The sequence below is a fragment of the Sceloporus undulatus genome, chromosome 2 (assembly GCF_019175285.1).
Source record: "Sceloporus undulatus isolate JIND9_A2432 ecotype Alabama chromosome 2, SceUnd_v1.1, whole genome shotgun sequence".
Lineage (NCBI taxonomy): Eukaryota > Metazoa > Chordata > Lepidosauria > Squamata > Phrynosomatidae > Sceloporus > Sceloporus undulatus.
Genome location: NC_056523.1, coordinates 224,284,768 through 224,308,161, shown reverse-complemented (window position 1 = coordinate 224,308,161; position 23,394 = coordinate 224,284,768). Strand labels below are relative to the sequence as shown.

The following is a 23,394-nucleotide window of genomic DNA, read 5'->3' as shown; positions in this document are numbered from 1 at the left end:
ATTCCCCAATGATTCCCTATGGCCAAGTATTCCCCAATGATTCCCTATGGCCAAGTATTCCCCAATGATTCCCTATGGGCAAGTATTCCCCATGATTCCCTATGGGCAAGTATTCCCCATGATTCCCTATGGGCAAGTATTCCCCATGATTCTCTATGGGCAAATATTCCCCAATGATTCTCTATGGGCAAGTATGGTTTCTCTATGGGCAAGTACTGTTATTTGTTTTTAGTACATCTCCACCTTTTTTGTTTTTCTTCTTCTCCTGTGAAGAAGACCCCCCTCCAGAGGAAAGAGGGGTCTGGTGTAGTTCCTAGAATCCCAGGGTGGCAGTAAGCACCACGGTGTCAAAGCGGGTTATTTCTGCAACTAGCCAGGTCTCCTCTGCCCTGTCCCTACAGCCTTGAGGGGACCCCCTCTGCCCCTTCCTTCCTTCGAGGGCTGGAAGACCCCCCACCCTCCACCAGTTGGGGTTCCTAGGGTTGTTGCCCCTTTGTGTGTTACCCCCCTTCCATTGACCTCCTCCTCCCATTTCCCACCAGATAGACTTCTTAGCCACTCCTCCCTACCCAGAGTCACACAGTACACATATATACCCCACTCTCTTCCATGCCAGCATTCTCTGAAGATGCCAGCCACGGATGCAGGCGAAACGCCAGGAAGAAACTCTCCTAGAACATGGCCTCATAGCCCCAAAAACCCACAAAAAACTATGGATGCCAGCCACGAAAGCCTTCGACTTCCCATCCTTACCATGCTTTTTTTGCACACTAATGCGATTCCTAATCCCATACATACCCCTGAATGTCAAGCGCATCGTTCCGCCACGATAAGCAACGAGCGAAATTAAAACTACTCTTCCAAATTACAATGTCATGCACACAACCTCAGTGTATTTACACAGCGAAGAGGCGAAGCCGTCAAATTTTTTTTTAAATTCAAAAATTTCCAAATTTTTAAAATTTTTAAAATTTTCTAAATTTTAATTTTAAAAAAAAATCCTGAGGGGGGGGGCACTCCTTTCTCCTCCCATTGGGCCTTAAAGCATTTTAAAGGGTTGCAGATGGATGAGCCACAGCCACAAATGTCGGTGTCACCCCTCCCTTGTTTTTAGGGTGCCAGCTGGTGAGGTCAGCACCCCCTGTACCCCCCAAATGCCCCTTTTTTGGTGAGGTCTGGAGGTCTGGACTCCCTCCTTCTCTGGCATGGCGGGAGTTAATGCGGTCCGGCGGCGAGAGAGCCAGACAGACAGAGAGAGAGAGAGAAGAGAGAGAAGAGAGAAAGAGACAAGACGGAGGGAGGGCATCCTTGGCGAAGGCGGGAAAGGCGAGGCAGGGCCAGGAGGAGAGAGAGAGAGACCCTCTGGCCATGGAAGCCCACCCCAGGAGCCCCCTCAGGGCCAGGAGACCCCAAGGTGAGCTTCAGTTCAGCCCCTTCCCTTCTTCCCTCGCCTCCCCCTGCTCCCTGGGCTTCTCCCCTTCTTCTCCTTTGCCATTTAGGAGGGGGCTTCCTTTATTGGGGTGGGGGTCCTCCACTTGGAGGGCAGTGGGAGTCTGAGGAGGAGGAGGAGGAGGAGGAGGAAGGAATCCCATGCGTATCTCTCCCTTTTCCTCCAAAGATGCCCCGACTGGGGAGGAAGGGCTTTGGGGTGCCCCCTCTTTGGAAGTGGAGGGGACCCCCTCTCCACCACCATCCCAAAATGGGGTCCAAGGAGGGGGAGGTCGAGGGAGGGAAGGAGGGAAAGAGGGAGGGTCTGCCTTCCTTCCTGAGGCTTTTCTTCATCCAGAGCCCACTCTTGAGGCTGCAAAAATCGCCAGTGGGGTTTTGCTCCTGAGAGGCTGAGGAATGGAAGGGTTGTGTGTGTGTGTGTGAGAGGGGTAATTTTAGTGTATTTTGTGTATTTATTTTATTTGGGGGGGTCTACTCTGTGGGGAGGGTCCCTTCTGTGCAGAGTGTGTGTGTGTGTGTGTGTGTGTGTGTGAGAGAGAGAGAGAGAGAGAGAGAAATCTGGGGTGTCCCCTCCTCTGACCAAGAACAAGCTCCTTCCAAGGAATTGGGGGACCCCCCCAACACTGGTCAGGGCCAATCTCTCTCTCTCTCTCTCAGCCCCCCCCCCCACTCTCTCTCTCTATATGTATATGTATATATCACACACAATTCCATCCATTGCTTTTCCCAGCCCCAGAAAGACTCCCTCTTCCAGAGCAACCCAGCAAGACCTGTTGGTTGTGCCCAAGAGCGACTGGGGGGAAGCCAAGGAGGGAAAACAGGCAAAGAGAAGGTGGCTTGGTGGGGAAGAGAGAGAGAGAGAGAGAGAACAGAATTCTTAATCCTTGATCGCATGCATCGATCAGGGAGAGAGGACCCTAAAGAGGACTCAGACCAGATCCCCCCTATCAGCCTAGAGGCATCACACACAGGAAGGCTTGCAACACCCAGAGGAGCCCAGGAGCTTGCTATGGAGGCAGACTTGGTGAGCTGGGAAAGCAAACATCCAACAGCAGCAGCAGCAACAGCATGGCAGTGGTTTTAACTCAGCAGCCCCTTTGGAAGACCACACTGCAGAAGTAATCCAGTTTGAGCCCACTTTAACTTCCCGGGCTCCATGCTGTGGGATTCTGAGCACTGTGAAGTCGAAGGCTTTCATGGCCGGCAACCATGGTTTTTTGTGTGGGTTCTTCGCGTTGTGTGGCCATGTTCTAGAAGAGTTTATTCCTGATATTTGGCCAGCATCTCTGGCCATCATCTTCAGAGAAAATTCTTCTGTATTCTCTGAAGATGCCAAGCACAGATGCTGGCCAAACGTCAGGAATAACCTCTTCCAGAAAACGGCCACATAGCCCAAAGAACCCACAAAAGAACTATTCTGAGCACTGTCGTTTATTGTGGCACCAGAACTCTCAGACAGAGAAAGATGATGTCCCACAGTTTGCAGTAGTCCATAGCATTGAGCCAGGGCAGTTAAAGCGGTCTCAAATTGGATTATTTCTGCACTGTGGAGGCAGCTTAAGAGAGCCAGCATGGTGTAGTCATGGTTTGAAACTGAACTACAACTCTGGAGACTCTGGTGCCACAATAGACCACCATTCCCAGGACCCCACAGCATGGAGCCAGGGCAGTGTTAAAGTGGGCTCAAACCCAGATTGTTTCTGCAGTGTGGATGGACTGAAAAGAACCACTTTGAAACTACTCTCTGAAAAAAAATGGGGGGGGGGTTGTTGTCTTTTCTTCGCTTCATCACAACAGGATTCAATCACATTGCAACAGAAACCGGTTTCAAATGGGAACAAATATCGTTTACACCGATCGGCAATTCACTTTATTTAGTGGGAACAAGCAGTTAGAGATGCATGTAGCTGGCTGTTCAGGAGCATTGTGTTGTGCACTGTCAAGACATTTCCAACTCATGGCAGGCCCAAGGTGAACGAATCACAGAGTTTTCAGTAGCCTTACCTAGACCTAAACCCCATTCATGTCAGTGAGACTTCTCTGTCAAAGATGTGCTCACTCTGTACCCCAAGGACTGGGAATGCAACCTACTCTCCTCCATACTTCATCCCTGCAGGTGAGTGTTTGGTGCCTAGGCCACCTCTTCCACAACAGGTAGGTAGCCGTGAGGTCCACTCTCTCAGCCCTGAACGAAAATCACCCAGATGAAGGCTTCCCAGTTTACCATCAGAGGCAGAAGCCACAACAATGAGAAACCCCCAGACTGGGTGCATTTGCAAATGCTGGTGAATTTCTGTAAACAGTAGATTAGCCGCCACCAACATGAAGTCACAACTCAGCTTTTGAACACAGCAGGACTCCCACTTTGGAAAGCCCCAGTGTTTGCATTCCCAGTCCCAGCTTCCCAGCCTCTTTCTTTCTAGCTCGCCAGGTCTATAAAAGACCTCAAGAGATGCCTGGCTGGATCAGACCAAGGGTCCCTCCAGCCCAGCATTATCTCCCCAAGCACCCAGCAGGATGCCTCTAAAGATCTTGGCAGCAGCATGATGTAATAGCCATACCCCATTTCCCTGCAGGCAGCATCTAGCCGTTGTCAGAGGTATTCTACATCTAGCCCTGGAGGCTCTCTTTGGCTTGCCTCAGTTAGAACTGGGTTCCATTAATTTGCCTGTTCCTTTTTAAACAAACAAACACCTTGAGGCTTTTTTTTTTTGCATGTTGTGTAATTAATTCTGCAAGTGAGCTTTTTCAATGTGTTTGCGTGAGGAATGGCTTCCTTTCATCCTTGCTGAATCTGTTGCCAATCAGTTCTGTTGAGAATCTTTCCTGTTTACTCCACACTGTTTGCAAGCATTTAATATACGTCTATCGGGACTCCTATCATGCTCCCTTTCCCTTTTTCCAGAACTTAGTGGATCTGTCTCATCAAACCCACAGAGGCGGCACGCTTCACAGGCAGCTGGTTTATTGATGCTCTCGCTCCTCCTGATGGAGGGTAACTGTCTATTCATCTCAGGTCTTGGCCAGTGTGGGATTCAGAACAATGGTTCTGGATCCCACCCACCTTCTCTCAGCTGCAGGGTCAGTTTTTCTTCTGCCTACGTTGCTCGATTTGTATGACTATGGAACATCCTCCGAGCAGGCATTCAAAAGCCAGGAGAGACTTACTGAAATTCAACTCAGGGCATTTCTGGCTGAGACATTTTGAAAGCTGAAGCAGAGCATCCAAATGGCACATGCCTTCCTTCCTGCAGCTGCAGTGAAGCACAGTCACTGTCCTGCCCAAGACCCACTGAAATGGAAAGAAGGGGCTGCACAAGACCATGGGGCATGGGAATCCTTTTTTTACACCTTTTGGGGTTTGCACAGGTTGGCATCCCTGGTGGGTTGTACCTCCCCCTGCCTTCTGGTGTAGCAAACTATTTCTCATTCTGCAAACCTTAATGGTGGTGAAAATGTGCCACTTAAAGGTACCAGCAGGGCCTCCCCACCTAGCAGGGTTTTTTCTCAAGGAGTTAGTACTGGGGCAAAACCCCCAGCACCAATTAAAGCATTCAGCGCACAGAATACAAATCCCAGCATGCTCTGGAGTAAATCATCCCAGGCTGCATTCACACTGCAGAAATAACCCAGTCTCGCATTACTTTAACTGCAAAGGCTCCATGCTATGGAATTCTGGGAAGTGGCACTCTGGTGTCACAACAAACAACACTTCCCAGAATTCCACAGCATGGACCCACGGCAGCTAAAGCCGTGTCAAGATAGATTATTTCTGCAGTGTGGGTGCAGCCTCAGTTAAAAATCCCCCTGATTCTTTTTTGAGTACATGTTTTTGTTTCCCTGATGAATTTGTTTTCTTACACTGGATCTCATTATGCCTTTATCTGCTGGAGTGAAGATCTGTTGGCTGTCAGAAATACACAGAAGTTCTGGGAGCCTAAGACAAAAACATAGAAACCTCCTAGATAAACACTGTAATGTCAGAAAACAGTCAACTGTGGGATTAATAAGGGAAAATGACACCTCACTGATCTCCCCAAATTCTCTGAGGATGTCAGGCAGCATGTAGAACAGGGCAACCCAGTTGATTTTAGTGCGGTTGGATTTTCAGAAGCTTTCCACAAAGCCCTTCATCAAAGGCTCTTAAGAAAACAAAGTCATCTCGGAATGAGAGGGCCAGTCTTTTTGTGAATCGGTAATGAGTTTTTAAAAATTGGGAACCCAAGCAGCCAGAGTGTTGCAATGACACAAGAGCCTTGCTTCTTTTGAGAGGGTCAACATTACCATTAGGCAGATTTGGGGATACTTTAAAGGAAGTGGACAGCTAGCATTACTTTTTTTTGCAGAAATCACTCTTTGATTTTCTGCCTTAGGCACTGAAATGTCTTCTGTTATTTCCCTGTTTGGTGGAGATGTGCTATGTTGAGGGCTAGAATGATGATGAGGTAGGAATAAATAGTCAGTTGTCATGCTTGAAAGGATAAATAGGAGGGTGGGAGTAAGCATCAGTATCAGGAAAGCGCTCTTAAACATATTCAATCTTGACCTCAGAAAAGGACTGGCGGGATGCTGAGGTGGAAATATTTACAGCAGGTAAAGCTTTGAAGTCCAGAACAGATAGCTGTCTTCTGGAAGGTCATTACACAACTGGGTGACTTTAGCAATAAAATGGCAGATGAAATTCAGCGTTGAGTATTGCAAAGTAATACAACTGATCCTCCTATTCATGGAATTTTTTTTATCCATGGATTCATGCATCCATACATTTAAAATATTCAAAAATATATAAATTCCAAAAAGCAAACCTTGATTTTGCTATTTTACATAAGGAACATTTTACTATGCCGTTGTATATAATGGGACTTGAGCATCCACGGATTTTGGTATCCATGGGGGTCCTGGAACCAAACCCCAACAGATGCCAGGGCCCACTGTGCATACTTAATAAGGGTGGGAGAGGTACAGAAATCCATATTATAAGTATTTAAATAAAGGCAATGCACACATATTTTAATGTCACTCTGTGAAACTGAAACAGAAGGGATTTTATACTTCCAGGCTGTGTCCATTGCTCATTTACTTCCACCCGTATCTGAGATGGATGTTGTAAAATAAATGGAAAATGTGCAGAAGAAGGCAACAGAAAGATGGAATCACTTGTATAATACCTGGGGCTGAAAAGATGAGATGATAAGAAAGGGGTGCAGTGGGGACTTATGGGGAGACAATTAATGTTCTAGAGTTAATAGGGGGCAGTTGTTAATTTGGCCACAATATGTTATGTAAAAACAACCTTGTGCCTGAAGGTACAGAGAGGACTTAAAATATGTACTCAAGGGTGCAGTTCAGCTTGAACCATGAATCAGATGGTGCCACAAAATGTTAGGATGACAGAAAATAAAACTGTGGTTTGTTTTTTTCAGAATGACTGACAGAATAATCCTGTAAAAATCTACATTAGATTCAAAGGGTTTACTCCCATGAAAGTTGATGTAAGATTATAGTGCGACAAAAAGATTCCTGGAGAAAAAGAATGTCAGTAGCTATTAGCTGAGATAAATCAGGAAATACAAATTCATGCTCAAGGTCTTTCTAAAACCTCCAACATTTAGAAGTTATGGCATAAACTGGGTTACTGCTCAGCCTCTTAGTTGTCTCTGAAATTTTGAATCTGGTGAGTGTCAGCTGTTCTTTCCAAAGCAGATGGGTTCTTCATTATATCTTGTACATCTATTTTCCTACATTTATTTATTAAGGACTTAATGGGCATTGTGCAAGTTGCCTTTTAAAATATTTTGAGAAACTGGAAGAAATTGGAAACAGCAAACAACTGTGTCAGAGGGCTTCTCTAACCAATAGTTCCACCTAGCATGTTTGGCTGTAAAAGCAGAAAGGCAGCAGATCTTAACCTGCTTCTAAAGGCATCCAATCCCATCTGATCTTGGAAGAGCTTGTTTAAGAGCAGGGTCAGCTCTGGTTAGCACTTGCATGAGAGACCGCCAAAGAATACCAGGTGCTGTGGGGCTGTATTTCAGAGGAAGGAACTGCCAAAATCAACTCTGAGCATTCCTTGCCTAAGAAAACCCTATGATATTTATGGGGTTGCCATAAGTTGACATCTGACTTGAAAGTATGCGTGCACACACAGAGCAGGTCTTGGATTGTCAAATGGAAGTCCTGCAGATCACAGCAATGTTTGTAATAATCATTATCAGTATTTGTATCTCATTTTAAAATGTTCCCCTAGACTTGATTGTAGTAGTTTGAGCTTTTGACTATCACTCTGGAGACCTAGGTTTGATTCCTTGTTCGGCCACTGGGAGACCTTGGGCAAGTCACACTCTCTCAGCCTCAGGGGAAGGCAGTGGCCAACCTTGTCTGAATCAGTCGTGCCAAGAAAACCCCATGATAGGGATGGCCATAAGTTGGAAATGACTTGAAGGCACACAGCAAAAACAGACTTGTGAAGTCGAAGGCTTTCATGGCCAGCATCCATAGTTTTTTGTGGGTTTTTCGGGCTATGTTGCCATGTTCTAGAAGAGTTTCTTAAGAAACTCTTCTAGAACAAGGCCACATAGCCCGAAAAACCCACAAAAAACAGACTTGATTATCACTACAAGACTTTTAGGTTAGGTCAGTATCTGTTGATGGGAGAGCAGGGAGCTGGAAGAGTCTGTGAGAGGGAAAGCAGCTTGGTGGGTTCAGGGCAGAGGTGAGATGCACATCAGAGGCTTTCAGGTTCTTAGCCCTAAGGGCTGAAACAGGCCAGCCCATGGGGTGGCGTGATACTGCAGGTTTGAGTGCCAGATTGGGACCGAAGAAACTGCATGCCATGGGCCCCATTGTGGCTTTTTTCAGTACAAAAAGGAGCGCAAAATGCCGCTCCTTTATGTGCCAGAAAAATGGCACCCTTTCTACCATCACTGTGGCTTTTTGGTGCTCCTGCGGCATGCAGCGTCTAAATGCTTTGTTGCTGGAGTGCCTAAAAGCTGCCACCGTGTAAACAGCCAGGCGGCTTCACAGTGGCTTCCTGACGGCCTGGGGGCATGTGTCGTATGTACGCCATACCTTCAAGCTGCCGGGATGCTGGTGTGTTTTGCTGCTCTGTTCCAGCCCTTAGGCTGCAATCCAAAACCATGTACCTCAGAGAAAACCCCACAATTCTGAATAGACATTAGGGCTGTCAGTTCAGGATTGTCCCAGATCCTGAGCTTTCTAGGCCAGAGTCTGCGACAGTGATGTCATCTAGAATTATTTGTTAAGTACCTATCCCTAAGGGATGTAGTGGCTTAGTGGTTAAGATGCCAATTCTGACAATCAGAAGATCAGAAGGTTAACAGTTTGAGGCCCAAGTGCTGCATGATGGGGTGAGCTCCTGTCACTAGTCCCAGCTTCTGCCACTCTAGCAGTTCGAAAGCATGCAAATGCAAGTAGATAGATAGGTACAGCTTTGGTGGGAAGGTAATAGTGTTCAGTGCATGCATGCTGGCCACATGACCACCAGAACAGTCCTCAGACAATGCTGGCTCTTCAGCTTAGTAATGGAGATGAGCACCATCTCCTACAGTCAGTTACAACTAGACAGTCATGTCAAGGGACTACCTTTACCTTTACTTAGCACAGTTATTTACAAGTACTGTAATCATTCAAACACCACCCACACAGAATAAACACATTTTCTTGCTGGAAATTGTCAGAGATCTTAGTCAAAGGAGCTGTTCCCAGATCAAGGTGAAATGAGGGGATGCTCCTTTTCAGTTAAGGAAACAGAATAAGGACAGTTAACGTAGTTTACTTTATAAAATTATGAAAGGCATGCTTATGAAATTTGCAGATGACATCAAATTAGGAAGAATAGCTATTACCCCACAGGAGATGATCAAAATTCAAAATGTCCTGAATAGGTTAAAAAGCTGGGCCAAAACTAACAAAATGAATTTTAACACAAAGAAATGTAAGGCAGTCCACTTAGGCAGAAAAAAAAATTGAAATGCATAGATATAGGATGGGGGATATCTAGCATAACAAGAAATGTGAAAGAGATCTAGGAGTCCTGGTAGACTACAAATTGAACATGTGTCTACAGTGTGATGTAGGAGCTAAAAATGCCAATGCAATTCTAGGCTGCATCAATAGAAGTATAGTGTCTAGATCAAGGGAAGTAATAGTGCCACTCTATTCTGCTTTGGTCAGGCCCCAGCTGGAATACTGTGTCCAGTTCTGGGCACATAGTTCAAAAGGGATATAGACAAGATGGAAATGTATAAAGGAAGGTGACCAAAATGATGAAGGGTCTGGAAACCATGCCTTATGAGTAGAGACTTAGGGAGCTAGGGTTTGTTTAGCCTGGAGAAGGTTAAGAGGTGACATGATAGCCCTTTTTAAGTATTTGAAGGGGTGTCATTTTGAGGATGGAGCAAGCTTGTTTTCTGTTGCTCTAGAGAATAGGACCCAGAGCAGCAGAGTCAAACTACAGGAAAAGAGATTCCAGCTCAACATTAGGAGTAACTTCCTGACAGTAAGAGCTGTTTGACAGTGGAACACACTCCCTGTTAGTGTGGTGGAGTCTCCTTCTCTGGAGATCTTTAAACAGGCTGAATAGCAATCTGTCAGGTGTGCTTTGATTGTGACTTCCTGCATGGCAGGGGGTTGGACTGGATGGACTTTGTGGTCTCTTCCAACTCTATGATTCTACTATTCTATTTGCCTCTACTGTACTTAGAAGTTTGATGCAGAGCAGAGCAGAAGGCACTACAACATGTAGGAGGGGAGAGAGAAACTACCTAAGTGAATATATAGGCTCCCCTGGAGAGTCTTTGCATGTTGTACAGTAGTAAGAAATCAACTTATCCTTGTACATTGTAGCAAGCTGCTGCTCTGTTAGGTGGGCTGGAGATTTCCACATATCCCTTTCCTCTTGCATAGAGCTGAGCCCACAAAAACTGAAGAATGTGCTCTCTTATCTTCCACCTGGAGGTCACCATAAAAACTGGAGACTGAGTGAAGGGCCCTAAGATCTGGCAACTATAGTAGATATCAGTAAGATCACACTATTATGCCATACCAGCTTTCAAACACTGCTTATCAGAAGAGGTTCCTTTGCTTTCCCCCTCCCAGCCCCCAAAAGATACAGCTCCCTCTTTTCTAGAGAGACCAAGTATTGGGTAGGTTTAATGCAGGGACCAAAAAGACATGAAATATATCATTTCACTCTTCCTCCAAAGCTACAAAATGAGAGTGAGCTAACTAATTAAACATCTGACTTCTCAGTCACGATGAGGTTTTTTAAAATTTCTTGCAGCCTTTTCTTAAATTTCCTCCAGTTATTTGTGAAGACAGCATGATTTTGCCATAATGAATGCATGAAATTAATTGCCACGGAATGCAGAAAAGATGTTCGTTAGGGTGGCTTTTAGAAAAAAAGAATTAGATAAATTAATGATAGGCCACAAGTCCCGAAGCAGCCAGGCTGTCCCTGTTGTCAAGCAAGAGAGTCTGTGGAGGGAGGGTGACTTGAGGGGAAAAGGGGGTGACCCTCACAGTAAAACAACCTTCAATATCCATCCAGCCCAGTCCAGAGACCTCCTAATATGGCAGCAGGATGGATGTGTCTGAGTGTATGGATTTTCATACACAAGTAGGTTCATATCGGTTTAGGAGGCAACTCTGGGAAGGTGGAAGCGGGACTGGATTTTTAAAAACCTGGCTGAGTGCATACTCTAAATATCCCTGGAGGAAATACTATATGGAAGAAAGGTTTTCTTTATTTTACTGGTCCCTGCAATCATCTGTCTCCTGAATAGCTATATTTTTCTGTTTGATTTGAAAACAGTTACTTGGTTCTGGTTATTATCTGTGTGTCCTTGAGACTAGTTTTATCTATAATAATAGAAAAGGGTATGCAAAGAGATCTCGTAGCACCTTTGAGACTAACTGAAAGAAAAAAGTTGGTAGCATGACCTTTCACAGACTTCAGCCTATTTCCTCAGATGTGTGGAGAACTCAAGAGACAGACCTGTACAAGCCATTTGTGTGCGAGAATGTAGATTCAAATTCAAAACCTTGTATGTATGCAGATGGGGTGGCAAGTACGGTTTTAATTCTCATGCAAGTGCTAACTATGGTCCTTGGGAGACCAAGGCAGGAAAAAAAAATGTTATATATCGCCACGGAGAGTAGATAACCACATGAATGAGTGTTGGAATGTAGTGTCAGAAACAGAGAGGAGGATGTGATGAATGGGTCAAGGATGCCCTCATAGGGATAGGGGTTAGATAGTGTTGAAATGTGTGTAGTGTGCCAGGAAACCATGGTCTCTGTTCAAACCATTGGTGATAGATTGTAGTCTGTGGATATATTCCAATGTTGCTGTTTCTCTTTTCAGTCTTCTTTTGTTCAAGGACTGCTGTTCTGAGATGGATTGCCCAGGAAGATTGAAGTGTCCTGCAACTGGTTTTTGTGTATTCCCATTCCTAATGTTTGACAGAAAATAGAAAAGGATGTGTTTGTTAGAGCCATAAGTCCAAGACTATGATGCGTAGATGCTAGAAACCTGGCTAAGAAGAGCCAAGTGGTGGGCGCTTTTTAATATGCAATAATTAATCCAGATTGATGCAAATGTGCCCAATATATTTGATACCTGCAGTACTACCTATAGTTACAATGGGGCTCTAACAATGTAAGTGTTTAGGCAATACAGCTTCAAGAGAGAGGAATTTGTTTGAGAGACAGATGGATAGGGATGCCGGCCATGAAAGCCTTTGACTTCACATTGAGTGAGAAAATCTTGTTGGGATATAGAGTCACAAGGAAAATGTACAATGTGGGTTTTAATAGTAACCAGGCATAAAAGAGTTACTGTGAGCCATAATGATTAGGTAATTAAAAAGGAAGTGATATCAAAAGATAGTCAACAAGTGCTGTAAAGTTCTGTAGGATGCTGCCAGTCTGAAAAGTCACTCAGGAGGGTGGCTGGGTCCTTTGTGACCCCAGAGGGAGAAGCAAGGGCTAGTAGCCTCATGGAGCCTTTGCTAGAGTAATGACAAGCATTTCACCTCAGAGAAAGGGCTGTTACTAGTGTGGATGGTGGATGGTGTCGGTGTATATATTGTTGTACACAGTGGAACTTCTTCTAAGAATAAAAGCCTCATCTGAGAGACGTTTACAGTGTCTCTTTGCTCATTAAGAAAGGGAGAGGTGTTTCTCCAGCTCACAAGCTGCTGACTACAGTCATGAAGGTGGAAGATCTGGTGCCAAACGTTGACGTGTTGCTCATGCGCTGCGCAACATCAGAAGCGTTTTAACAAATCTGCCCTATGGGGGCTGTGGGGATACACTGCAGCAGTGAGCATGCTTAGGGATTCCAACAGCTGTGGCTCAACTCAGATGGGGCAGGATCAGTGTGCCCAACAACAGCAATGTAAATTCGGTTTAAGGTTAAGGAGCATTCTAACCCATGTGAAGCCAGATACTTTCAACTGTTTATCTGATAAAGGAAAAGAAGGATAAGCTCCATTGTACTTTCAAGCAGGGGCAGGCAACTGCGGCATTCCAGAAGTTGTACTGCAATTCCCATCATTGAGGGAGTTGGTGAGGGTGCTAGGACCTGCAGTGCAACATTTGTAAGGTCACAGTTCCTTCTGATTTTTTACATGTTTGGGACAAAGAAAAGTGTTTATTGGGCAGTAGGTTGCAGCCATAGCAGGATTAAAGCATACTTCAGCATTAGCCATTTATTGTAGAATTGCTGCATTTTGTTCATTTGCTTTTTTAGTTTCTAAAAAGTGATGACAATATCAAGTAGTTGTTCTCTTGTGTTTCTCCTCTATTTCTACCAGCACTTTTAAGAACTGACAAAATGTAACTCTTTAAGAAAAGGAAGGCTAGAAGAGTAATGCAATAGCTGCAGCTTTAGATCACACCAACCCTGGTGTTCCATCTTTTTGAAGAGGTTTCGTATTGCTATGTACACTAGTTGTCTTTTGTGCAGCTGAGCATGCTACATTTGGGGGAGCTTTGACAAACACTTTTTCCATGTACATTACAAAAACATAACTTTTATGCAATAGCACTTAAATGAAATAGCATTATAGAAGAAATGTTTAAACTCACTGTAAAAATTAATGGGCTGTTATAGCACCATTTTAGTGACTATATATATATATATATATGTTGTATTAAAACAACATATATGTATGTTGTATTATATTTAGACTTAGCATTACTAAAACATTAGTAAAATATTAGACATTGGTTTTTAAAAGCCACAGCACTACTAAAATGGCTTAGATGCATTGTCACTTGCCATTCCTGCAGCTGTGATACACCCAGGGACGTAGCCAGGGGGGTGGGTTCTTGGGGTCCGGACCCCCCCCCCCCCCCCCAGAAAAAAAAAAGTTGTGTGTGCTGCTGCGCCGCTGCACCCAAGCCCCATTATAATGGTGGCCCTTAGTCTGGACCCCCCCTTCCTAAAATCCTAGCTACATCCCTGATACACCCCTTTTATAACAAAACACCATGGGATATGTTGATACAACAAAGGCATTACAACCAAGAGCAAAGCCAGTTGCACAGTGTAGCTGACACTTGGAAACCTGCTAGTCTGGAAGCCTCTCAACACTCTAGCATTTTTACCTATCCTTCCTGCTCTTGAAACCCACAATGGTCAGACAATGGAGTCCAGACTCCCAGCTCCTAGAAACATCAAGGACGACAAATGCCATCTGATCTGTGAGTAAGATTGGGAGAATGTACCAGTCAGTGAAGTTAGGATTTTGATTTCCTTTCCTGATCTGGCTGAATTGATTTGGCTCTGTAACTTATACTTTCTGTCTGTGCCTCGGGGACATCTTAGTGATATCTTTTTGCTATAGAATTCCCTTAACTTAGAATAAAACTTTTCTTTAACATGCTCTGCCTCTCTTGCACTCTTTTTCACGTGCCTTAGCATGGCCCAGTTCTTCCCTAGGTTGGTAAGTGAAATACCAGTAGAATTCACTAGCAGTGTCCTAATAGGTTGCTAAGGTGGATGCAGTGGTGTCATGGGGGGGGGTATACGGGGTGCGGCCCACACCAGGTGACACCTTGGGGGGGTGATGCCAATCCTCCGCAAACATCTGTCTTTGTGCAGAAACAGGCTGTGGACATTGCTTGCATGCCTTTAAAATGCTGAAGAGATGGCGTGAGTGGGGTGAAGGTCGGTGGGAGGAGAAAAGAGATGCCCTAGATTTTTTAAAATTAAAATTTAAAATTTAAAAATTCTTTTAAAATTACAATTTTTTTTTACTTATTCAGTATTCTTTGAGAACATCACATTTTACCAAATTTTCACTTTCAACCCATGAAAGTGTGTATATGTACTATATACATTTATTCTGCACATATGATATTGGAATTAAAAGGTATCATTTTAATTTTGCTCATTGTTTATGTCACAACTGTTACCATTACATTTGGTGATAGATGGGTATTACAATTTATGGGTAACATTAGTACAGAAAACGTGAGTGAGGATTCTATATGGTGTGGGATGGGAAGAGGTCAGTGGCGGTGTATGTGTGTGTGTGTGACAGCATGAGTTACCGCGCCAAGTGATGCCAACCCCAATGATGCCACTGGGGTTGCCCCTATGGTGGCAGTGAGGTCTTTAGTTAAAGGTGGTCCCATGTAGCTCAGTCAAGAGAGAAAGGAGGGGGACCCCAGAGAAACTTTTCATATGATCACATTGTGACAGAGTAGACAATGGTGTACTATAGCACTGAATGGTTAGTAGCATGCTCTAGACAAATCCTGGTCAGATGTTCACACTGGTATGTCTGGATGCAGTAGAGTCTTTATGCCACAATGAATCTGGGGGAAGGTTTTGAGAAGGCTGCCTGTTATCAGTACAGAATGTGCTGTTGACTATAAGTTTCTTAACCAAAGGAAAAAGAGAGAGAAAGAGAAAATTAAACCCAATGTCTATTTATGAAGAATAAAGAAAGTATATAAAGTATTGGTTTACTTTGTGTCTTTGACAACATAGTTCATTTAGGCCATGTGGTCAATGAAGTCTATTTTGCCTTGAAGAAAGCCTTTGAGGAAGCTGCACATGATATAATCAAACTAGATAAATCTAAGCTAGTTCATCAGTTGGCTGACAACTCATAATGCCCAGAGAACAGCTGACTCACTGGATAAACTAGGAGAATAAGGCAATGGGGGAAGTTTGTGTGAGAGATTGTCTTCAGAGCTTTTCTGTCTCTCTACCCACGAAACATTTACACCTTTTTTGTTCTTTCAGATGCAGAAATTGCCAGTAGAGGTAAGGCTTTCTGCAGTCTACTGAGCTGCATAGGATTGTCCATAGACTTCAGCTTCCTGCCCAGGCTTGCAGGCATTATGGAAAAAGGTTAGAGAAACACCAAGACGTGATAAGGACAACTGAATAACATTTGGGTTCAGTTCCCCCCCCCCCAGCTTCTTTGTCACTCTCCATGACAATACTTATTAAGTTCATAAAAGAACAACATCTCAGATGTTACGTGAAAAGAATCAAGAAACTCAGCTTCTGCTTAGTCTAAATCCAGTTGCTAGGCATGTAGCATCAACTGATGAGTGGTAAGAGGGCCAGCATGGTGAGTAGAGCATTGGACTACAGCTTGGGAGACCAGGGTTCAAATCCTCACTCAAGGATAAAAAACCCACTTAACTTGAGCAAGTCACAGTCTCTCAGTCTTAGAGGACTGGCTGTAGCTAACCCCCTCTTAACAAACTTGCAAAGAAAATCCTATGATAGGTTCACTTTGGAGTCACGATAAGTAAACAATGACTTGGAGGTACACAACAACAATAAAGTCACCATAATTTTTTGTGGGTTTTTTGGGCTATGTGGCCATGTTCTAGAAGGGTTTATTTGTGACGTTTCGCCAGCATCTGTGGCTGGCATCTTCAGAGAATAAAGAATAAAGTCACCATTTACTTAAATCCCATTGATTCAACTGTTCAACTCAGTTGGGACTAGCAGTTGGATTTAGGTCTTAAACATTCAAGAAATAGCTGAGGAGAAAGTATGTGCACAGTTTTCTGCCAATTCAACAGTGTATAGCTCTGAAAGCAGGACAGATAATAATTCATTTCCACAGAATCCTTAGTATGAAAAGGGAGACCATTTTAACCACCAAAAACAGTAAGAAAAGTACAACAGAAGATGCATTCTTTCAAATGTCTTGGATCAATAGACAGAAAGAACCAACAATAGAATGAAGTGAAAACAGGGTACAAAAAGCATGGCTTGGACTTAATTAGTAATGGCAGTGCTAAAGGCTGCCAAAAGGGGTCAACTAATATGGAATAAATAGTCATCACAGTTAAATATGCTGCAGTGAACTGAAGAGAGAGAGAGAGAGAGGTAAGGAAGATAAATACAATGACACAATACATTTCCAAAACAGTTGTAACCTGATAATATATGTGATCAGCTTTGTACACTAATAAATCTGAGGTGGTGGTGCTACCTTCATCAGCTTTTTGTTTTTAAGGGGGAAAAGCTTAACTCTAAAGTTAAGGAAAGGCCAAACCTAGCCCCATTGCAAACTTCCTCCTCCTATCTTATGCCCTTAGGTTCCCATACAGATACCTAGCACAAGGCATCTGAGCTACATTATTGCCTTGTCTTCCTCCAAACTCAAGGAAGCCACCCCCACCTCTCTCTTCAAATTTTGTGTTACTGCTCTGTGTGGGAGTAGGAAAACTGTGTTCGTGGTAGATGCAGGAAGAGTTTCTTTCTCACTCAAGCTTGTTTAAACATTTAGCAAGAAACAGCCTATAAATATCCCCACAAAGCATTAAGTGTGGTGGTGTGTGCGCCTTCCTTCTGCAAGACTATTGCTTTCTGCCCACTCTTCCATGTGAGACTAGATTGGAAAGAGAGTTCTCCCATCCTACAAGCAAAGGGCATGCATTTCTTCTGCAGGCTGGTGTGGAAGAAACGGGGATTTTCCTCCTCTTGAATTAAATATTGTGAAAGTCAGGGATTTACCATTTATATGACTCCAGGAGCAACACACTCAAGTTGGCGTAGTTCACACGAACAGCAGGTGAGGTGTCAAGATGCTTCTTCAACTCTACCACTGCAGATGGAGGTGTGGGGAGTCATTTGACTGAATGCTTCACTCTGTATTAGAAAGAGAGAGGAAACTATCTTCCTCGCATTTAAAAAAAAAGCAAGAATGAAAACTGGTCTTCTACTTGGTATCATACCATATATTTTGTAGTAGTAGTAGCAATTGTTGTTGTGTACCTCCAAGTCATTATTATTATTATCTTGGAGTGCTGATAAAAAACTTAACAAAAAGAATTTCAACAAGGTTAAATGTAAGGCAGGAAAAATGAAATGTACAAATATAGGATGTCTGACACTTGGCTTGATGTGTGAAAAGAACCTAGAGGCCTTAGCAGACCACAAGCTGAACATGAGTCAGCAGTGTGATGCAGCTGTCAAAAAGGCCAATGCAATTCTAAGCAGCATCAAAAGGAGTATAGTGTCTGGATTGAGGAATGTAATAGTACCACTTTATTCATCTTAGGTCAGGCCTTACTTGGAGTATTGTGTCCAGTTCTTGGCACAACAGTTCAAAAAGGATATTGACAAGTTGGAATATGTTCAGAGAAGGATGACCAAGATAGAAAATAGTCCAGAAACCAAGTTCTGTGAGGAACAGCTTAGGAATAATTAACTTGGAGAAGAGAGGAGATTCCACTACACTCTGAGTGGAATCTCCCTCCTTGGAGGTCTTTAAACAGAGGCTGGATGGCCATCTGTCGGGGATGCTTTGATCTGGATTTCCTGCATGGCAGGGGGTTAGACTGGATGGCCCTTGCGGTCTCTTCCAACTCTATTATTCTATGATTCTAGGACTGGAAAATGATATGATAGCCATGTTTAAATATTTGAAGGGATGCAGTGCTGAAGATGGGGCAAGATTTTTTTTCAGTTTCTCTGGAGACTAGAAGATGAACAAATGGATTTTAATTGCAAGAAAGGAGATGCCACCAAACATTAGGAAGAACTTCATGAAAGGAAGAGCTGTTCCACAGTGCAATAGACTGCCCCAGAAGGTGATGGATTCTCCTTTTTCTTCGCATTCCTCCCTGACAACGTCCCTGGCTTCAGTCCAGAGTTCTTCTGACTCCCTGTCAATTAAGCTTAATAGTACAAATCTATTTTTTACATTGTCTTTAAATTCCTAGTGGATGTTCTTCAGGTTGTATTTTGGCACAATGATTGGTTAGTGTTCTTCTTCAGCTTTACTTTGATTTTTTATTTTAATAGTCTGTGCCACTATCTGTTCCTGGCCTTGTTTTTGCAAAGAGAATGGAGCTTCTCCATTTTCTGCTTCAATTATTTAGTCTATTTGATTTCTATATTGGTCATCGGGCGATGTCCATGTATACAGTCATCTCTTTGTTTGCTTGAAGAATGTGTTTGTGATGAGCAACATCTTGCAAACTTCTGTCGGTGAGTGTCCTGCTTCATTTCTTGATCCTAGGACAAATTTTCCTACTGTCTTGATTCTGCTCTGTTTCCTATTTTTGCATTCGTATAATTAACAAGAAGCCCTGCTGGTGTGTGATCCATTTCCTCCTGGACTCCAGCTATTAAATCATAAAAATCTGACAGGATATTAATTCAGAGGGAACTATGTAAGCCAATATTTGCTCTCTCTTCCTTCAAGTTTCAGTTCAAAGCACACATTTTAGCGGAAGCCCTTTCAATTCTCTCCTTGCACCTCCACACCAAACTTTAATGTAGTTAAAATCTCTCTGTGTATAAACACATCTGCTCACATTGTCCTTCCCTTTGCCTATGATATTCTTCCTTGCCTTCTTTTATTTTCCAATTTTCTGATCAAACAAAGGCAATCACTATGTGTGTGCAAGATGGTTGAATCTTTTGATGCAGATGGGCAGAGCACTCCTGTATGAGGGCACTGGAGCTGGTCCTGGGCTACTCTTTTGGTTGTAAGTGTCTTGTGGACAGGCTGCAGGGACTTGCCTTTTGCGGTTGTGCTGCAGAGAGTGCCATGTACATTAATATGGTTCTTGCATCCAAGTAGTGTGTTTATTGCAGCCAGCATTTTATGGAATAAGATGGTGTGAGAGTGTGCCATAGCTAGTTACAGAATACTGTCTCTGACATCAGTACTTATGAGAAGCACCTCTCTAGCCCCAGCCTGGCATGCTCTGTCATTCTGCCATTAAATTTTTATTTTAATATGGAGAGGGTGTTAATGTTCTGTAGAGAGTGAAAACTTCCCTGTTCAAACTGTTGTGTTCTCATGGATTTTTAAAAACAAACCAGAAAAGCACTCATGGCCCCTTCCCCTGAAAGTGAAATGTGCTCATCTTATGTTTTGCACACTGTTACTCTCTTTTTATTTTGAGCTCAGCCCAGCCCCTTCTCTGTACACAGCAATGAGCACATGTGGCTCTGAGCATGTACACACAGCTGTATGTGTATCTGTGTCATGGTGAGGTCTCACAAGGGTGGAAGAGAACGCTAGGGTGAGAATCTTTTTTGCATATGGGCAGCTCTCCATGTGTGAGAGATGAATCATTAGTTGACCTCTCCCCAAGCATGAGGCAGAAGTCTCTCCTGATTTAAAAAAAGCAATAATTGAGCTATCTCTTGCAGCTGCTCTCTTCCTCTCTTACACACACACACACATCTTCTCCCCCCCTCCCCTGCACTGTTTAGATAAGGATATCTCACCACTGGCTCTTAGTACTAGCATACGTACAACACTAAAATCCTTTCCAGAATAAATCCTGTCCAAAATACAATGGGAATTTGAAGCTGATTTTGGGAAGATCCTGAAAGGAGTGGAGGGTGGGGTGGGAATCAGAGTTGATCAATGGAGAGGATAAAATTGTTTGAAGTCAAGTTGTATGATGAAAGGCCAGACAATACTGAGCATGGTGCGCCTAGAGAAAAAGAGGACTGAGTAGAGATATTTAAATATGTAGTGAAATAAATGCTCACTGGTGTAATGGTAATGTGCAGTGATAATTATAGTTACTTTCACTTCTTAATTATAATCGGTTGTTGCTTTTACCATACTTTATTTTAAAGCCAAACTCTGGAAAAGACAACCTGAGGTCAAAGTGATGGAAAATAATTAACTAAGAAGGATACAGAAGTCAGTGAGTGGGGAAGGGAAGCTCAAAGGATTATTGGCAGGCATCTGTGAGTGACAGTTTAATTCTAATAAGAAGAGTTGACTTTTATATAACATATTTGAAGTGCTTGAAGTGCAGTTTCCCATTGGATGCTTCTCTGGGCAGGGACCTGTCTTGTGCAGGACATGTCATGCAGTGTCACTGCATCTAAGCTTTCCTATCTCTGGACTACTTCATTGACTTGTGCTTTGTCTAGGGAGGAAGGAGTAAAAACTTAGTAAAAGCATTTCTATACTGCTTAATAGTGAACTCAGCACTCCCTAAGTGGTTTATAATCTGTAAGTCAATTGCCCTTAACAAACTGGGTAATCATTTTACTGACCTACGAAAGGATGGAAGGCTGAGTCAATGTTGGAGCCCCGGGATCAAACTCACAACCTTATGGCTGCAGTATTGGCATTTAACCACTGCACCACAAGGACTCTTCTCTTCCATTGTTGTGTGCCTTCAAGTTGTTTCTGACTTATGGTCATTGGGTTTTTGTGGCAAGATTTGTTCAGATGGGGTTTGCAATTGCCCAAAGTCACTCAGTGGGTTTCCATGGCTGAGTGAGGATTTGAACCCTGGGCTCCAGAGTCCTAGTCCAATTCTCAAAGCACTACACCTTGCTGGTTCTCTGCCATCCATTATCAAACTTTATACAAGAGATAGGGGAAGGAAGAGAGTCCATGTTGTTGCTTCTGGCTACTGCTGAGCACCCTCCCAAAAGCAGCCTAGAGAAGACTGGGGAAGAAGGAGAAACAACTTGCTGGAGCCCCACTATTCAGCCCTCATTGGTGGACTCTCCTTCCTAATGCAGCCACTAGAAAGGTTTTTAAGGAATCATCTTTTCCCAAGGGACAGGAGAAAGATATTAAGTTTGATCTCACAAACAAAAAGCAAAAAAGAGAGGGGGGTGGAGAAACAAAGGAGAAGCCAACAAAGACCCAGCCATAGCATTTAAAATTGATAAGACCCACCAGGGCAACCAGATCAGCCACAACCATTGTGCTTTTTCCAGTTCTAACTTCCAATCCCTTTACTTATCTCTACTGTCCTTTCAATTGTATGCCTGAAAGCAAAGACTCCCAACTGATTTTTGCAAAATGATCCTGGTTTACAAAATCCTTAGTAAGGGATTGCAAACATCATTTCTGGTTGAAGAGTAGGTTAAAAGTTCTGCAAATAAACAAATAAACACCCACACAGCTTTGGCCGGGCATTATGCTCAGTTTGTTGTAAACAGGGACTGAGGTTTGGACAAAGACGTTTCCTGACACCATTTAGGTTAGAGCATTTGCAGCTGAGCCAAAATTTTAAAAGGTGAAAGAACCTTCCACCTCACAACCTTAGAGCTAGTTTAAGAGGCAAGCTTTCTCGCAAGGAAAATGTTAGACTACATTAACCCCTGAACTCCTTTTCAATTGACAGTTGAAAGCATTTCCTAAGAAGTGTGGAATGGATGATGGTGCAAAGTATTAGAAAAATACACAGCTATACTGTATAAGCTTTCCTTCCAGAGTGTTAGTCAAGGTTGTGCCCCTCTTGTTCTTAAAATGAATGTGTGTTTCTTATTTCTCTACCTACCAGATCATCACTGTGCTACATATTAAATTGCTAAATAATCCTGTCATTAGTTTTTTGTGGGGTTTACAGGCTATGTGGCCATGTTCTAGAAGAGTTTATTCCTGATGTTTTGCCAGCATCTGTGGCATCTGGCATCTCCAGAGAATGCTGGCATGGAAGTGATTGGGGTATATATATTTGTGTGAACCTGTGTTGGGAGGAGCGATTTCCATGTAAATCTGTGTATTTTTCTGTTGTTGAATGGCAAGGCCTCGGGGTGGGAGGATATGCAAAGAGGATTAGTGTCTGCTTAATTAGCTATTATTGTCTACTGAGAAAACCTCTGACCCTGAGTGGTTTTTCATTTGCATTCCTTGAGTCCTGATTTTGCTGTTTTTCAGGACTGGTAGCCAAACAACTATCTGGTCAGAATGCACAGGGAAGCCATTGAAATCCACAAACACCTGGACAACGTCAACAAAAAAGAAGAAACCCTTAAAGTGAACAAAATTTGGCTACCAGTCCTGAAAAACAGAAAAATCAGGACTCAGCAAATGCAAATGAAAAACCACTCAGGGGCAACGGTTTTCCCAGCAGACAATGATCACTAATTAAGCAGACACTAATCCTCTTTGCATATCCTCCCACCCTGAGGCCCTGCCATCAATAACAGAACAATACACAGATTAACATGGTCACACAGTACACACACACACACACACACACACACACACACATATATACCCAACCCTCTTCCATGCCAGCATTCTCTGAAGGTGCCAGATCTTTTTTCTGAGTCGTATTCGAATCTGGTCCCTCGTTCCCATTACAAAAGGGTGCAAATGGACTCAAGGTTTTTTGACTCATGTTCTCGTTTCCATTGAAATTTTCTCCGGTGTAATTTGAAGCGGACATTTTTGCTCCCCGTTCCCATTGCCCTTGCGGAACCTCTTTTCTTTTAAAGCAGCTGTCAATCAAGCGCTTAGGCGATTAGATGTCACAGTGACATCAGTTGCTTCGATGCATTTTGGCGCGGGCTATTTTTGTTCCCCGTTCCCATTTGCATCTTTCAAACCTGTTTTTCTGTTTTGTTTTGTTTTTAAAGCAGTCAATCAGTCACTTAGGTGCTTTTCCCCTCTGGGAAAGGGAGAAGGAGCCTCCACCCTCCAAAGTCCCTTTGTC

At 43.4% G+C, this 23,394-nt stretch overlaps 1 protein-coding gene across 2 annotated transcripts in view; it reads left to right on the top strand.

Moving 5' to 3' along the window:
* The first annotated feature begins 1,236 nt into the window (after positions 1-1,236).
* The window catches only part of LOC121920213 (PILR alpha associated neural protein), a 38,498-nt gene continuing 16,340 nt past the window's right edge, over positions 1,237-23,394 (top strand). Inside the window, exon 1 of one of the 2 annotated variants that reach the window (XM_042447285.1) lies at positions 1,237-1,414. The gene's annotated coding sequence lies outside the window, so the exon portion shown is untranslated. Of the gene's footprint in view, positions 1,415-17,425; positions 17,526-23,394 lie in introns of those variants that run through there. The other variant, XM_042447286.1, reaches the window with a different exon arrangement.